At 43.0% G+C, this 13934-nt stretch overlaps 1 protein-coding gene across 4 annotated transcripts in view; it reads left to right on the forward strand.

The window, feature by feature from the left end:
* The window catches only part of LOC147015414 (E3 ubiquitin-protein ligase MARCHF3-like), a 223654-nt gene that overhangs the window by 40370 nt on the left and 169350 nt on the right, over window positions 1-13934 (forward strand). For 2 of the 4 annotated variants that reach the window (XM_085850143.1, XM_085850144.1), the window contains one exon: window positions 12449-12651. The exons of the other annotated variants lie outside the window; for them this stretch is intronic. The gene's annotated coding sequence lies outside the window, so the exon portion shown is untranslated. The remainder of the gene's footprint in view (window positions 1-12448; window positions 12652-13934) is intronic. 4 annotated transcript variants of the gene reach the window in all.

The following is a 13934-nucleotide window of genomic DNA, read 5'->3' on the forward strand; positions in this document are numbered from 1 at the left end:
CGCTTTTCGTAGGTTTTGGGAAAAACTTATCCAAAGTAAACCTTCTTATTCTTCTATCCAGTTATGGTGGGACAACGCGAAAGCTCAAATTCGTGTTTTCTGTCAATGTTATCAGTCCTTTTCCACGAGCAAGAATAAAATTGCTGTTTCACTCTTGGAAACTGAGATTCTGCAGTTGGAGGAAGACTTGGCTAAAGCTCAAAATGACAGAAAGCTTCGGCTATTATTAGAAAAAAGAGCTTATCTCAGAGAATTGATTCATGAAAAAGTCATGGGGATGTCAGTTCGACTGAGAATCCAAAATGTGAAGTTTTCTGACACCCCAAATAAAAGATTTTTCCAGTTAGAAGGGGTTAAGAAATCCCAAAGGCAGATTTTCTCCTTGTTGGATGCTCAAGGCACTATTATACAAAATGAAAGTGATATTAAAAGACTTGTGAAAAATTATTTTTCTGATTTATTTGTGAAGGAATCTGTGTGTAAGGATTGAGTTGATGAGATGACAAATCATGTTCCTTCTTTGAGTTGTGGTCAGCGTCAAGCTCTTGAAAAACCACTTACCCTGGAAGAACTCAGCATGGCTCTGAACAGCTTTGAATGTGGAAAAGCCCCTGGAATCGACGGACTTCCAGTGGAATTTTTTTCAGTATTTTGGGACATCTTAGGTTCAGAAGTACTGTTGGTTCTGCAAGAAAGTTTACTTTCTGCCATACTGCCTCTCAGCTGTCGAAGAGCGGTGGTTTGTCTTCTCCCAAAAAGTGACGATCTCCGTCAAATCAAGAACTAGCGCCCCATTTCATTAGTGTTCTGACTACAAACTCTTTTCCAAATTGTTGTCCAATTGGCTAAAACTTGTCGTTGGGACTCTCATTTATCATGACCAGAGCTACTGTGTTCCAGGGAGATCAAGCTCTGATAACATCTTTTTAGTTAGAGATTTGATTGATTGTGGTCTTAAGGAGGAAGGGGGGGTTGGTTTGATTTTCCTTGATGTCAAAAAGGCTTTTGATAGCATTGATCACTTTTATGTGTTTCATGTGTTGCAAAAGTTTGGTCTGGGTGAAAGGTTCATTAGTTTTGTTAAGTTGTTATACAACAATATATCCAGTTTGTGTAAGGTAAACGATGGTCTCTGCTCTCCCATTCAGGTTCAGAGGGGTGTTTGGCAAGGCTGTCCATTGTCAGGTTTACTGTTTAGCCTTTCTCTTGAGCCATTACTAATTAATCTCAGGAACTCTCTTTCTGGCTTTGTACAGTCACCAGAAGAACACCCTATCGTCGTGTCTGCATATGCTGATGATGTCTGTATAGTAATTAAAATTGATTAGGATCTAACCACTCTTCTTGGATCTTTACATATGTTTCATCTTGCTTCACATTTGCAGTGTAATTGGCAAAAGAGTCAAGCTCTGTGGGTGTCCTCAGCTCAATGTACATCCGGTGGGCTTCCCTTAGTGCCACCTCAGTCTCTTCCAAAAGATCTAAGGTGGACGAGAGAGGGGGTGAAATACTTAGGTGTTTATCTTGGCCCTCACCAGTACTCCCTTATTAACTGGGAAGGAGTGGAAGATCACGTAACCAAACGTCTCAACAATGGAAAAGGTTCCTTCTGCAAATGTCTTTCAGAGGTCGTATACTAATTATTAATACTTTAGCTACCTCTGTCTTGTGGCACAAATTCATCTGTTTACAGCCACCAGACGGCTTGCTTAAAGAGATTCAACAGATACTGGTTAATATTTTCTGGAATGGTTATCATTGGTTGCGGTCAGATTTACTCTGTCGCCCCTTGTCTGATGGTGGCCAAGGGCTCATTGACATAAAGTGTCGTCTGATGGCCTTTCGGCTGAAGTCGATACAACGAGCGATCAATGTGGAAAAACTGCCCTGGCGCCCCGTAGCACAACGAATATTGAGACAAGCTGGATTGCTCGGCAACGGCCTTGAGTTGTTCTTAATTGAGTCAAAAAGATTGACACGTCTCACCTTCCTCTGTTTTACCAGAGACTGTTGAATGCTTGGCAAGCAGTAATGGTGACCCACCAGAGGGATTTGTATGACATCAAAATGTTTATGGGAGAACCTCTATTCCTCAACCCACTCTTTCCCAATGTTCCCAAAAGCCTTTGCTTTTTACAAAACTTCATTTCAGCTGGTATCAAAAATGTTTGGCATCTTCGTGACACATCCAATTGTTGCTGGAAGTCTGTTAAAGAAATTGCTGAAATCGCTGGCATCAGGTCGTTAAGAGCTGTCGGTAAAGTACTTGTAGATGTCATCCGTACATCCTTTAAACTTGGGTTGCAGTGGAGTACGGAGGTCCAATGGACACCCCAAAAGCCTTCACTTCCGAGCTTACTTGTCCAATTCGCTGGGGTTACTCCATCTCCAGTCAGTATTGCTTCCTGTTTATTTAGTAATCTTGACAGTAAATCAATTTATCGTTTTTGTCTTTCTGTTATTATTATAAATACCTCTGCAGAAGGAGTACTGAGATGGAAAACGCTTTTGCCGTATGCCACCCCTTCTGAACCTGCATGGGAATCGATGTATTGCACACAAACAACAAAAAGATCAGATGACTTGCAACGGAGACTTGCTCACTGGTCACTGCCAACAAACACCTTTGTCAACCGAATTGATGTTGCTGTATCAGTGCTTTGTCCCATTTGTAACATCACTGAAGATTTGTTCCATGGATATATTGATTGTGTACCATTGTGCCCCCTTTTTCTTTTGTTGAACAATATATTTCATCGGGTAAATGTCCCCTTTTCACTCCGGTTTTTTTATTTTTGGCCTCAGAGTCAATTCCAGGTACACACACACACACACACACACACACACACACACACACACACACACACACACACACACACACACACACACACACACACACACACACACACACACACACACACACACACACACACACACACACACACACACGCATTTAAAGGCCATTTTCCCCACTAAAGCAGGGGTTAGCCTTGCGGGCCCCATGACAATCTTCTCCACTTTACCCTGTTTTCTGCATCTCCCCTTCTTAATCCCCTTGCCCACATTTCCTCTTCCACCACATTTAGCCAAGTTTTTCTTGGTCTTCCCCGTCCTCTACTTCCGACTACACTCATTTCCAACACTCCTCTCACCCAGTCACTTTCACCCTTCCTCAACACATGACCCAACCATCTCAATCTGTTTCTCTTCACAACCTCCATCACAGACTCTATTCCCATCATCTTCCGCAAGTCATCATTTGTCTTCCTCTCTCTCAACGATACTCCACACATCCACCGAACCATTCGCATTTCCACCCTTTCCAGCCTTTGTTGCTGCTCCATGTTCAGTACCCATGTCTCACTCCCATAAATCATCGTACTCCTCACACATGTAGCATACACCTTTCCCTTCAGCTTCAACGACACTCCCCTCTTGGTCAGCACGCCACTCAGTTCCCGAAACTTCTTCCATGCACATCTCACTCTAGCAACCGTCGAAGAGTCTGATCCACCTTCTCCATTCAGCATGTCTCCGAGATAGCAAAATGTTTTCACACCTTCCAGCTTCACACCATCTCCAAGATCCAACTCAACAATTCCTTCATCTGCTGCTCCCTCGATGCACACCTTACACTTGAATGTAGCTGCCACACTGGTTAATGACCCTCTCACCCCACTACATTTTCGATGAACCCATTCAGCACACATTGTACACTGAATGGAGTTCACTCCGACACCCTTCCTGCACACAGCACACGGCCACTTCCCAGTCCTTTCCACCTCACCACATGCTTTACCACTTGCCATCACCTTCGTCTTTCCAATATTCACCTTCAAACCTTTTGCCTCCATACATTCCTTCCACTTGTTCATCTTCTCCTTCAGTCCATCCCGACTCTCTGCAATCAACACCAGATCATCTGCATACAGCAGCTCCCACGGTAAACCCTCCTTTACCCCCCGAGCCAGCACCTCCATCACAACTACAAATAGAAGTGGACTTAGTACCGACCCCTGGTGCACTCCTACCCTCACCTCAAACTCACCACTGTTCCCATCTTTCGTCCTCACAGCTGTGCGTGCTCTCTCGTACATGGCCATCACTACTCTGATCAACCATTCCTCCACTCCTAACTTCCTCAATGCCCATGCCATTACTTCACGTGGAACCCTATCAAATGCTTTCTCCAGATCAACAAACCCAAAAAACAACTTCTTCCTCTTCTCCATGTACTTCTCCTGCAACTGCCTTACAATAAAAATTGCCTCTGTCGTTCCTCTTCCTGGCATAAATCCAAACTGCATTTCGTCAATCTTTACCTTCTTCCTTATCCTCTTCTCCAACACCCTTTCCAATACCTTCATTCCATGCTCCAATAACTTTATTGCTCTATAGGAGCCACAGTCCAGAGGGTCACCTTTCCCCTTGTACAGAGGGACGAGGGTACTCAGTTCCCAATCCACTGGAATGCGGCCTTCTTTCACCACCAGATTACAGATCTCTGTCATTCTCTTCACACCCCAACTTCCCGCTGCTTTCAACATATCTCCCACAACTCCCGTCGGCCCTCCTGCTTTTCTACTCTTCATTGCTCTTATAGCTTCCTCAACTTCCTTCTCAGTTATCTTCTCTGCTGGTCCTAAAACTGGGTTACTCTCGATGTTTCTATCCCATTCATTTTCTACATTCAACAGCCTTTCCATATATCTCTTCCATCTTCCTTTAATTCCAAGCCTGGTGTTGGCTTAGTGGTTAGGGTGGTGGCTTGGGATCCCAGGGTCCTGAGTTCAAGCCCCGTTGGCTGCTGAATTAACACCAGGGGGTTGACTCAGCCTGTCATCCATCTGAGGTCGGCGAAGTGAGTACCAGTGTACTGGTCCCGGTGTATGCCCCGGTTAGAATAGGTGTACCATATCCCTGTGTGTCGTAAGAGGCGACCAGGGTTGGCGTCAGGAAGGGCATCCGGCCATAAAAACATTGCCTCAATAAAAAGCCAAACCCCTGCACAGCAGGGAAAAATGGCTGTAAAAACGGTCATTCCTTTAATTCCATCTGAGTCCGCAACAATTTGTCTCACTTCATCCTTCAAGCAACTCACCCCCGTCACATCAAATATCTCTCTCGCTATCTTCTTTGCAATCCCGAATACCGCTCTCTTACCCTCCTCCGAATCCAAGCATTCTCCGAACATTTTCCAATGGGCCTCCTGCGCCTTTGCAACCTCTTTCTTTGCAGCCTTCTTGGCTTCCTTGTAGCTTTCATGTGCTGCCTCTTCTTCCATCGTATCCTTTGCCTTTTGCCATTCCTTGAACTTCTTCCTCTTCTTTTCAATCGTCTTTCCAACTTCATCATCCCACCACCATGTTCCCGAGTGCCTCGGTGGTCCTTTTGTCCATCCACATACCTCAACAACGGCTCACAATAGACTATCTTTCATTGACATCCAACCACTTTCAAGCTCAACCACATCATCTTCAACCATACTCACCCTCTCTCTTAATGCTTCCTTCACTGTCACCTCTTTCAACCTCCACACCTTCATCCTCGGTTGGTACTTCACCCGCCGAATTCTCCGCGCACCTTTCACCCTTATATCGCATACAACCAGATGCTGCTGCGAAACAGTCTCCTCCCCTGGGATCACCTTTGTGTCCCGGAGGTTTCCCCTATCTCGCTGACGCACCATCAGGTAGTCAATGGTTGTCGTCGACCCACCTGACGTGTATGTAATAAGCTTATTATTCGCTTTCTGGAATTGAGTATTACAGAGCAACAAATCAGCTCCATCAGCAAACTCCAAGATCCTTTCACCTTCTCCATTTCTCACACCATATCCATAACCCCCATGGACTCCCTCAAAACCGTCTGGACTCCTTCCCACATGTCCATTCAAGTCTCCTCCAACCACAACAACTTCCTCATCTTTCACATTTTCCATCAACTTCTCCATCGCACGCCAGAACATGTTCTTCTCTTCATCGCTTCGACCGACCTGCGGGGCATATCCCGAGATGACGTTCACCAAGAGATTTCCGATCACAATTCTCACCATCATCAACCTTTCACTCACTCTAGTCACACTCACTACACTGTCTACAAACTCCTCAGAAAACATGACACCAACACCATGCACACCTTCCAGGCACCCTTTCCACATAAACTTGTACTTCTGCCCCTGCCTTCCCTTCACCATTCTCACACCACTTCCCTTCCACCGTGTCTCCTGCACACAACATATGTCCACTCTTCTTCTGACCAATGTTTCAACCACTTCTCCAGATCTTCCTGTCATTGTCCCTACATTCCATGTACCAAACCTCAGAAACCGATCTCCACGTGGGGCATCAGACGATTGGTCATCATAAATGGAAAAATTTCCTCCCTTGCTTCGATCGGGTTCCCCACCTTGAGTTTTAACGAGAGGGGGTGAGGACCCCCACGGGGTACTTCGGGCTGTACCCTGCCCATCAGTTGTACTCATCATGGTTTCCTTTTGAGGCGATGTTTTTATGGCCGGATGCCCTTCCTCACGCCAACCCTTTTAGTCGCCTTTTACGACACGCAGGGATACGGTGTACCTATTCTGACCGGGGTACACACCAGTAATTCCGGTACTGAAAAGTTGTTAATGTTTTTGAACTATTCTATCGGAGGCAAAATTAGCGATCTACCTGTCGAGGAAAGCCAAAGTGAAAGGCAAACCTTTTGAGCAATGTAACGTGATTTTGCATTTCCAATCCCTGGTTTCAACTCGTTTGAAACTAGAATTTAATTATTACAGAAATAATGAAAATATTAATACCTTTGTTGAAACTTGGTGTGTTGGTAAGATGTGCAAGGTAAATGAAAATATATTAGAAATCTATGTGTAGTCTCTCTCTCTCTCTCTCTCTCTCTCTCTCTCTCTCTCTCTCTCTCTCTCTCTCTCTCTCTCTCTCTCTGTCTCTCTCTCTCTCTGTCTCTCTCTCTCTGTGTCTCTCTGTCTCTCTGTCTCTCTGTCTCTCTGTCTCTCTGTCTCTCTGTCTCTCTGTCTCTCTGTCTCTCTATCTCTCTGTCTCTCCCCCCCCCTCTGTCTCTCTGTCTCTCCCCCCCCCCCTCTGTCTCTGTGTCTCTCCCATTATTCCTGCTAACTTTTAGTATTTTTTTCACCAGAAATTGTAATTTCCTGCTCTTATCACTTAATAGTTTCAATGGAGGAATGAGATTGGATCGAGTTAGGAGCAGAGAGGCCAGACAAGAGAAGAAAAAATAGAATAAAAGGCCGTCTGGCAGAACAGTTCAGCTGGGTGTGATAAACAAGTTGCGTGCAAAAAGTGGAAACATGTACAGCATTGCAAAGTTTGGGCAAGACAAAAAGCAACGAATGAAACTTGCACGAGACTGGGACAAAGAACTTTGAAATGCCCCATCCAGGCTGTTTTTCCTTAATAGGAACTTGTCAGGATTCAGCATCCCGATGAGATCATTATCGTTGAAGGTGATGAACTGCACAGCGTTGGGAAAAGCTCAGCAGGTAGTCGAGACACTAAACAATGGAATAAAGATAATGCTTGCTAGAGGATGCCAATGACAATGCCAATGTGTCGTAAGAGGCGACCAGGGTTGCGTCAGGAAGGGTATCCGGTGTAAAACCTGTGCCAAATCACGATGCTGATCATACAGATGATCCGCTGTGGCGACCCCTAACGGGAGCAGCCGAAAGAAGAAGAAGTATGATGCCAATGAAAGACTTGAAAATAAGTAATTATAAAAATGTACTTTTTTAATGGATGCACTTTGCTTTTCATATATATATATATATTAATCTTCTTTCAACATTGCCTTATAACATACAATTATCACAAACGTCACAATGACATTGTTATGGTTACTCAACCCGAAATGTTGCCCAAGCTTTGTTTTCTTTCCCCAATATTTTTGACATAATTTCTTTCAAACAAATTGTTGAAGTGTTTCTTTTGAATGAGTATGATTCTCCAAACTGAACTGCTTCTATAATTAATGGTGCCCTGAATCCTTTTAAAGATGACATTGGAGATGATGTCATAGATTTTATAGTATCCAAGGCTTGCAATGTCACCTTTCAGTGGAGAGGAGTGAAGGAGAGTGCGAACGTACTGCTTTTTCAATTATTTGCCAATTATCTCGTACTGAAATTTAGATTTAAAAACCCCTCAGGTGTCCTGATTATAGTGATACTTTCCTCCTATATAAGAATGTAATCAGCATTTATTAGCATTTGATGAAATTTCCATGCATTAATCCAGAAACCAAAACGTATTTCTTCCACAAAAGTTCATCATGCATGATGATTTGTGATTTGCTACAAGGGCAATTCAAAAAGTTCCAGGAACAGGGTATTCATTCGCTCCGTGAGTCGTAGTTTTCCGCTCATTATAAACTTGGATCTTTTGCTGTTAAATGCCACAACTTTCATGACTCTGATAATGTTTATTGTTTCAGAGTATAATTCAGAGGCTTGTTACATCCTACAAATATAGATGCTACTGAAATTGAGCATCAAGCTGTGATCAAACTTTTATGCACGGAAGATGCCAGCTTGAAAGCATACTCAACTACAAGCCAGCAAGCCTACTTCCAATCATCAGCAAGGTCATGGAATTAATCAATGCAGCCAGTGTCGTCTTCTGCAGCCAACTGAATCAGTTTGGATTCCGTTTCAGTCACTCAACATTGGACATGTTCCCGCTTCACTGAACAATCAACGGTGGCCCTAAATCTTAAACACGAGATTAGGGTTGTCTGCCTGAACATATAAAGGGAATTTGACACAGTCTGCTACTCTGCTCTACTGCCAAGCTATCTGTCTACGGGATCCAAAGATGCCTTTATTCCTGCAGACTTGCTGATTTCTTCCACTTATGCAGTCATGACACATAACTCCTAATGGAATCCTGTAATCTCCTATCCCAGGAGAGGTTGGTGTTCCGCAAGGCAGCTTCTGGGGCCCAGTCTTGCTCCTCATATACTTAAATGACCTCTCTGATACCCTGGATAATCCTCTTTTCTCTTTGCCGATGACTACTTTTTGGCATACTATACCCCATCCCAAACATTGGATGACAACAGTTACTTTCCTCTCTGTTGCCCTGGAAAAGATCAGATGCTGGTTTGATAAATGGAATATCATTAAATGGGGGCAAACCTCATACTCTTTACCTGTCTCTGTGGAAATAAAATCTCATAAACCCACCTATATCAGGGGTTTCCTTAGAAGCCGGTTACCGGCGACCCGCAGCTGTCTACTCAGAGAAAAAATGTCAAAGGTCGCCGCCGACTTACTTCAGCGCCAATTTTTGGATTTTTTTAATTTTTTTTTTGTCAGCACGAAATCTCTACATCCCCCTGTTTTGAAATCCGAGAAATGGAATATGGTTTCGTCAATGAATGCTAGTTCATCTACACTATTATTATGTAACACACTTACTTCAGATTGCTCACTGTACTCCACCATGTGCAGTATCATCTCCCTATTAAGAACTAAGGTATGGCCCAAATGTTGCTAAAATTACTCTTTTAAAGTGCTTAGATACTCCATCTTCCAGACACCTTGGTGTGCCCTAAACCATGGCCTTAAATTAATGAACCCTGTTTAAAAGCTGCTTGAACTAACTATACAGTATAGCTGAATTTCAGTCAACCAGTCAGTCAGTCAGTATATTAATGCAACTACATCCAGTACAGGCCTAACCACTTGTTTTGGTGGAGTTTTCAACCCCAACAGCATGATAATATGAGAACTATTTCATGTCAGAAATCATGCTAGAATGCATCTCCAGCCATCTAGGATCTTCCGGCTTCCAAGGCCCGCTCAGGGCCCTGGACCCCGGCCATACAGCTTCGCTCGCGGTGATGGTCACCTGCTACTTTTTAATGGTAGCCTCCTACTCCAAGAAATAAGGAAACCCCTGCTATATATTTCCACAATCAACCATTGGAAGAGCCTCATGCTCTTAAGCTACTGGACCTCACAATTGGCGACGACCATTCCTCTGCAGACCATGTAACTAACCTGAACTCAAAGGCAAGCTTCAGAATCTTTAACCCTTACCTAGAGTGGCTTCATGCCTTGTTTGGGGCGATTTTCCATGACAAAAAAAATCCATCTTCCATCGTACCAAGTCCTTCCTTGGGAAAGCTGGATTTTCTTATGACTTACAAGGTCTTTGTTTGTAGCTCAATAGGATACTGCTCTCGACTATGGGCCGGTGTACCTGCTTCCCACCTCTTTCTCTTCGACGTTGTTGAATCCAAAGCTCTCGGCATCATTTACTTCTCCCACAAATATGATAAGCAAGGCATGTTGCTCTCTCATTGAAAACAGGTCAGTGGCCTCTTTATGTTCTACTGTCTATATTATGGTTTTGCTTCATATGCACTCTCAACCCTCTGACCCTCTCCACTTTGTCAAGGATGTACACATTATTCCAGCAACTCTCTGTGTTAAACTGGAAAAATACAGAAATGGTTGCTCACCTGCACTCCTTTGTCTCTTCTCTCCACATCTTCAATGTGGTTGTGCAGATCCACCTTGTGTCATGCTGCACCTCGATGATTGATTTCATGTTGTCTCATTGACCCTTCCCAATTAGATGTAATTTGTCTTTCTCACAGGTTACCACCTCGTATATTCCTCCCCTTTATTCTCTCCAATTGTTTTCATCATTCATTCCCTTGCTTATTGTGTCCACCTGTTGTTCCACTGTCGAGACATTGCCTTTTTCCCTCTAGTCACATTACCTTCATGCTCTTCCATGATCCTATACTTTGTACACACAAAAAAATCACTAATGCATGGCGACCATGTATGGCGAATGAACGTCTTCATATTCTGTCGTGGCCAAATGGGTAGTTGACTTTGAGTATAGACGTGAATCTCTTAAAGATGGCTCCAGTTCACACATCAGGCAGATGTGACCGACCCACAAACTGTTGCCCAGGTTGAGGCATGAATTGTGGAGGATGTTAAGGTAGCAGAGCCTGCCCTCGAATGACTTATTCGTTTTGACATTTGAAGACCAAACTGCATGACCACCAATTTGCTGAAAATGAAGAAGAAATCAATATCTGGCTCGGTGAGCGATCTGGAAACTTCTCTTTCACTAGAATAGACAATTTGGAGGACAAGTGGACCAAGTGCATTGAAGTCAAGGGACACTATATTTATACATAATACAAGATGGCATGTCTTGGACTATTGTGAGTATCTTGTTCCTCTAATCTGTCCCGTGGCAGAATTTCAGATGAAAGTCATGAGGAAAAGCCGACATGTCGATGCGAAGTAAAAGGAGGAACAGGATGTTTATTTCTGACTACAGGGCTAATCAGTAGGACAACCACTTGTAGCCAAGCTGAGATTGACAATATTTAATTTGTATCATTTGGCTATCACTCAGTAATGGAAATCATTGATTAACATTTCAATATTCCCATTATGGGAGAATGACGCATAACCAGCACCAGACTTGATTGGCACTAATATCTTCGGTGAAGAATAGCATCTTGAGGGGGTGTCCCAGCATAGTGCATGTCCCAATGCACCCCAGTTTCCCCTACATAATATCTAACAACCTCACACACATGCAACATAAATGTTAGAATTGTACCAAAAAGCAGTAAATATTAATACATGGATTGTCAAATATATGCACACACAAACAAACCAATCACCTCTTACCACCTCCACCCACCCTGAACTATTCCTGCTGTTCCCGATGGCTGTCTCAACCAACACCTTAAAATAATTATACTGTTATTGTGAACTATGGGATATATATATATATATATATATATATATATATATATATATATATATATATATATATATATATATATATATATATATATGCTATCACATGAGGGTACACATGGGGCAGTAAGGTTGTTCAAAGGAGAAGGTGAAAAATCACATGTTTGTTTGTTTACGTTTCTGACTGACTGAGTGCGTATATTGATTGGGGAGACCTACGAGTATGGGAGAATGACTGCCAATGGTACTCGAACCTGTAAGTAGCGTGGCATTTAGCAAAAGTTACGTGGATTTTTATTTTGGAGAGGGGCAGGGGGGTTGGTATGCGTTTTTTTTTTATGCCACGATGGCTTTGCATTGGCAGCCGGATAATGTGATGAGTTATGGGGGAAGGTGCACTATCACAGGTATTCGATTGGGCAGAAAAGTAGGAAAGAATAGCTGTAAGTGCATTGAATTGTATTTGAGAGGTGTCCAGCATTTGTTTGGCACTGTTGTCCTTGTGACTTCTAATACTGTACTTTCTGCATCGGCAGAAGGACTGTGTTAAAATAAAGCAAAATAACTTCCTATAAGCATCAAAAAATTATGCAAGTGGTATTCTGATCTCAAGCTGCCACAAGACTTTTTGTGATTTCTCTAAAGCCTTGTGCATTCTCTTGTATGACTCTCCAGCCCTCCTGTGACCCCTGCGATTCCGTGTGTCACAAACTCGATCCGAAGGTCCACAGACATCGCTTGAATCTATGATTGAATCTGGGCACTCTATGATTATAATCAGCACTGCGCCACGGAGTGAACGAGCCGTTCTTCGATACCTCTCTTTTGCACAATCTGCTCATCGACGAGCTTCATTACGTCTTCACGCTGAGGACGAGGTACTCTCTCTGTAAACCACACAGCAGAGCCCATTTGTATTGTACCTTGTGCACTTTGCAATGAGTTGCAATTTATTGCTTGAACCTTAACAAAAGAGCGTTGCATTGTAGAAGATTTTAACTTTCAGTTCCTCCGAGTCTTCCCTTCCTCTTTCTGTGTCATGTTTCTTGGTGCTTTGTCTCTGTGTGGAGATTTGTAGCATTCCTGCACTGCATATGGTATTTTTAGCACCCAAACAGGGTGTCAGGCCATTTGTGAACTTATATTTTGGGTGTCAGTCCGTCCGTCCGGAGCCTCCACTCAAATGACTGGACGCATTTATTTTATATTCGGCACATGTATGCAAGTATTATTATCATTTCATATGAAGCCTGTGGCTGCTGGTTGCATCATTGCTGAGAGCGTTACTGTGCTGCTGATGCAGTTCCCCCTATTTCCATTAAGCTGGTACTAATTTTGCCGACTTCGGAAGGATGACAGGCTGAGTCAACTCACCTGGTGTTATTTAATGGCGCAACAGGGGCTCAAACTCAAGACCCTGAGATCTTAAGGCAGCCACCTTAACCGTTAAGCCAACATCAGGCTTGTATGTATGCAATAACATCTGGCAATGAGACGCATCAAATTATTTTGTGATCGGGTTATCAAAAGTCACAGATCACACGATTTTATTTCCGAATTTCGGTCAATTTTTTTTTTCTTATGGGAGAGAAAAGAACAGGATTGTATATGCTTTTGGGAATGATTATATATCTATTTATATAAACCGTATCATTTCCACAACCAACACACAACTTTGGATTATTCAGCCGAAGTCGAGAGATGTGAAGTCGAGGCTGTTTATTCTTGATACGTGAAACACCCTGCAACTAATGCCGACAGAAAACAAACCTTTTGGAACGCCGGTTGCATTTTCCATCCAATTATCAAGAAATTTTGTTCAAAAAATTCTCCATGGGTAGGTAGGCAGGCGCTCGTGTGTTGAAACTTTTGCGTCATTCACTCAAGCGGTTGCGGAGAAAACAAATTTAAAAGCGATTAAAGGTGAAAAAGTGACGGTGGAAGAGCAAAAAAAATGTGAGGACCTTGGCCGACGTTCCACAACAGGGTCAGGATGTTTGTGGATGCCTAGTCCTAGTTTATTTATTTATATATGCTTTACCACCTCCAATGCAACACACAACTTTGAACCATTTATTTATATACAACTTACCATCTCCACTGCCAACACAAACGTTGGATTATTAATTTATTTATTTACACTTTTCCATCAACAATGCAA

Source organism: Eptatretus burgeri, chromosome 12 (assembly GCF_056783735.1).
Source record: "Eptatretus burgeri isolate ZD-2024b chromosome 12, Ebu_testis_v1, whole genome shotgun sequence".
Taxonomy (NCBI): Eukaryota; Metazoa; Chordata; class Myxini; order Myxiniformes; family Myxinidae; genus Eptatretus; species Eptatretus burgeri.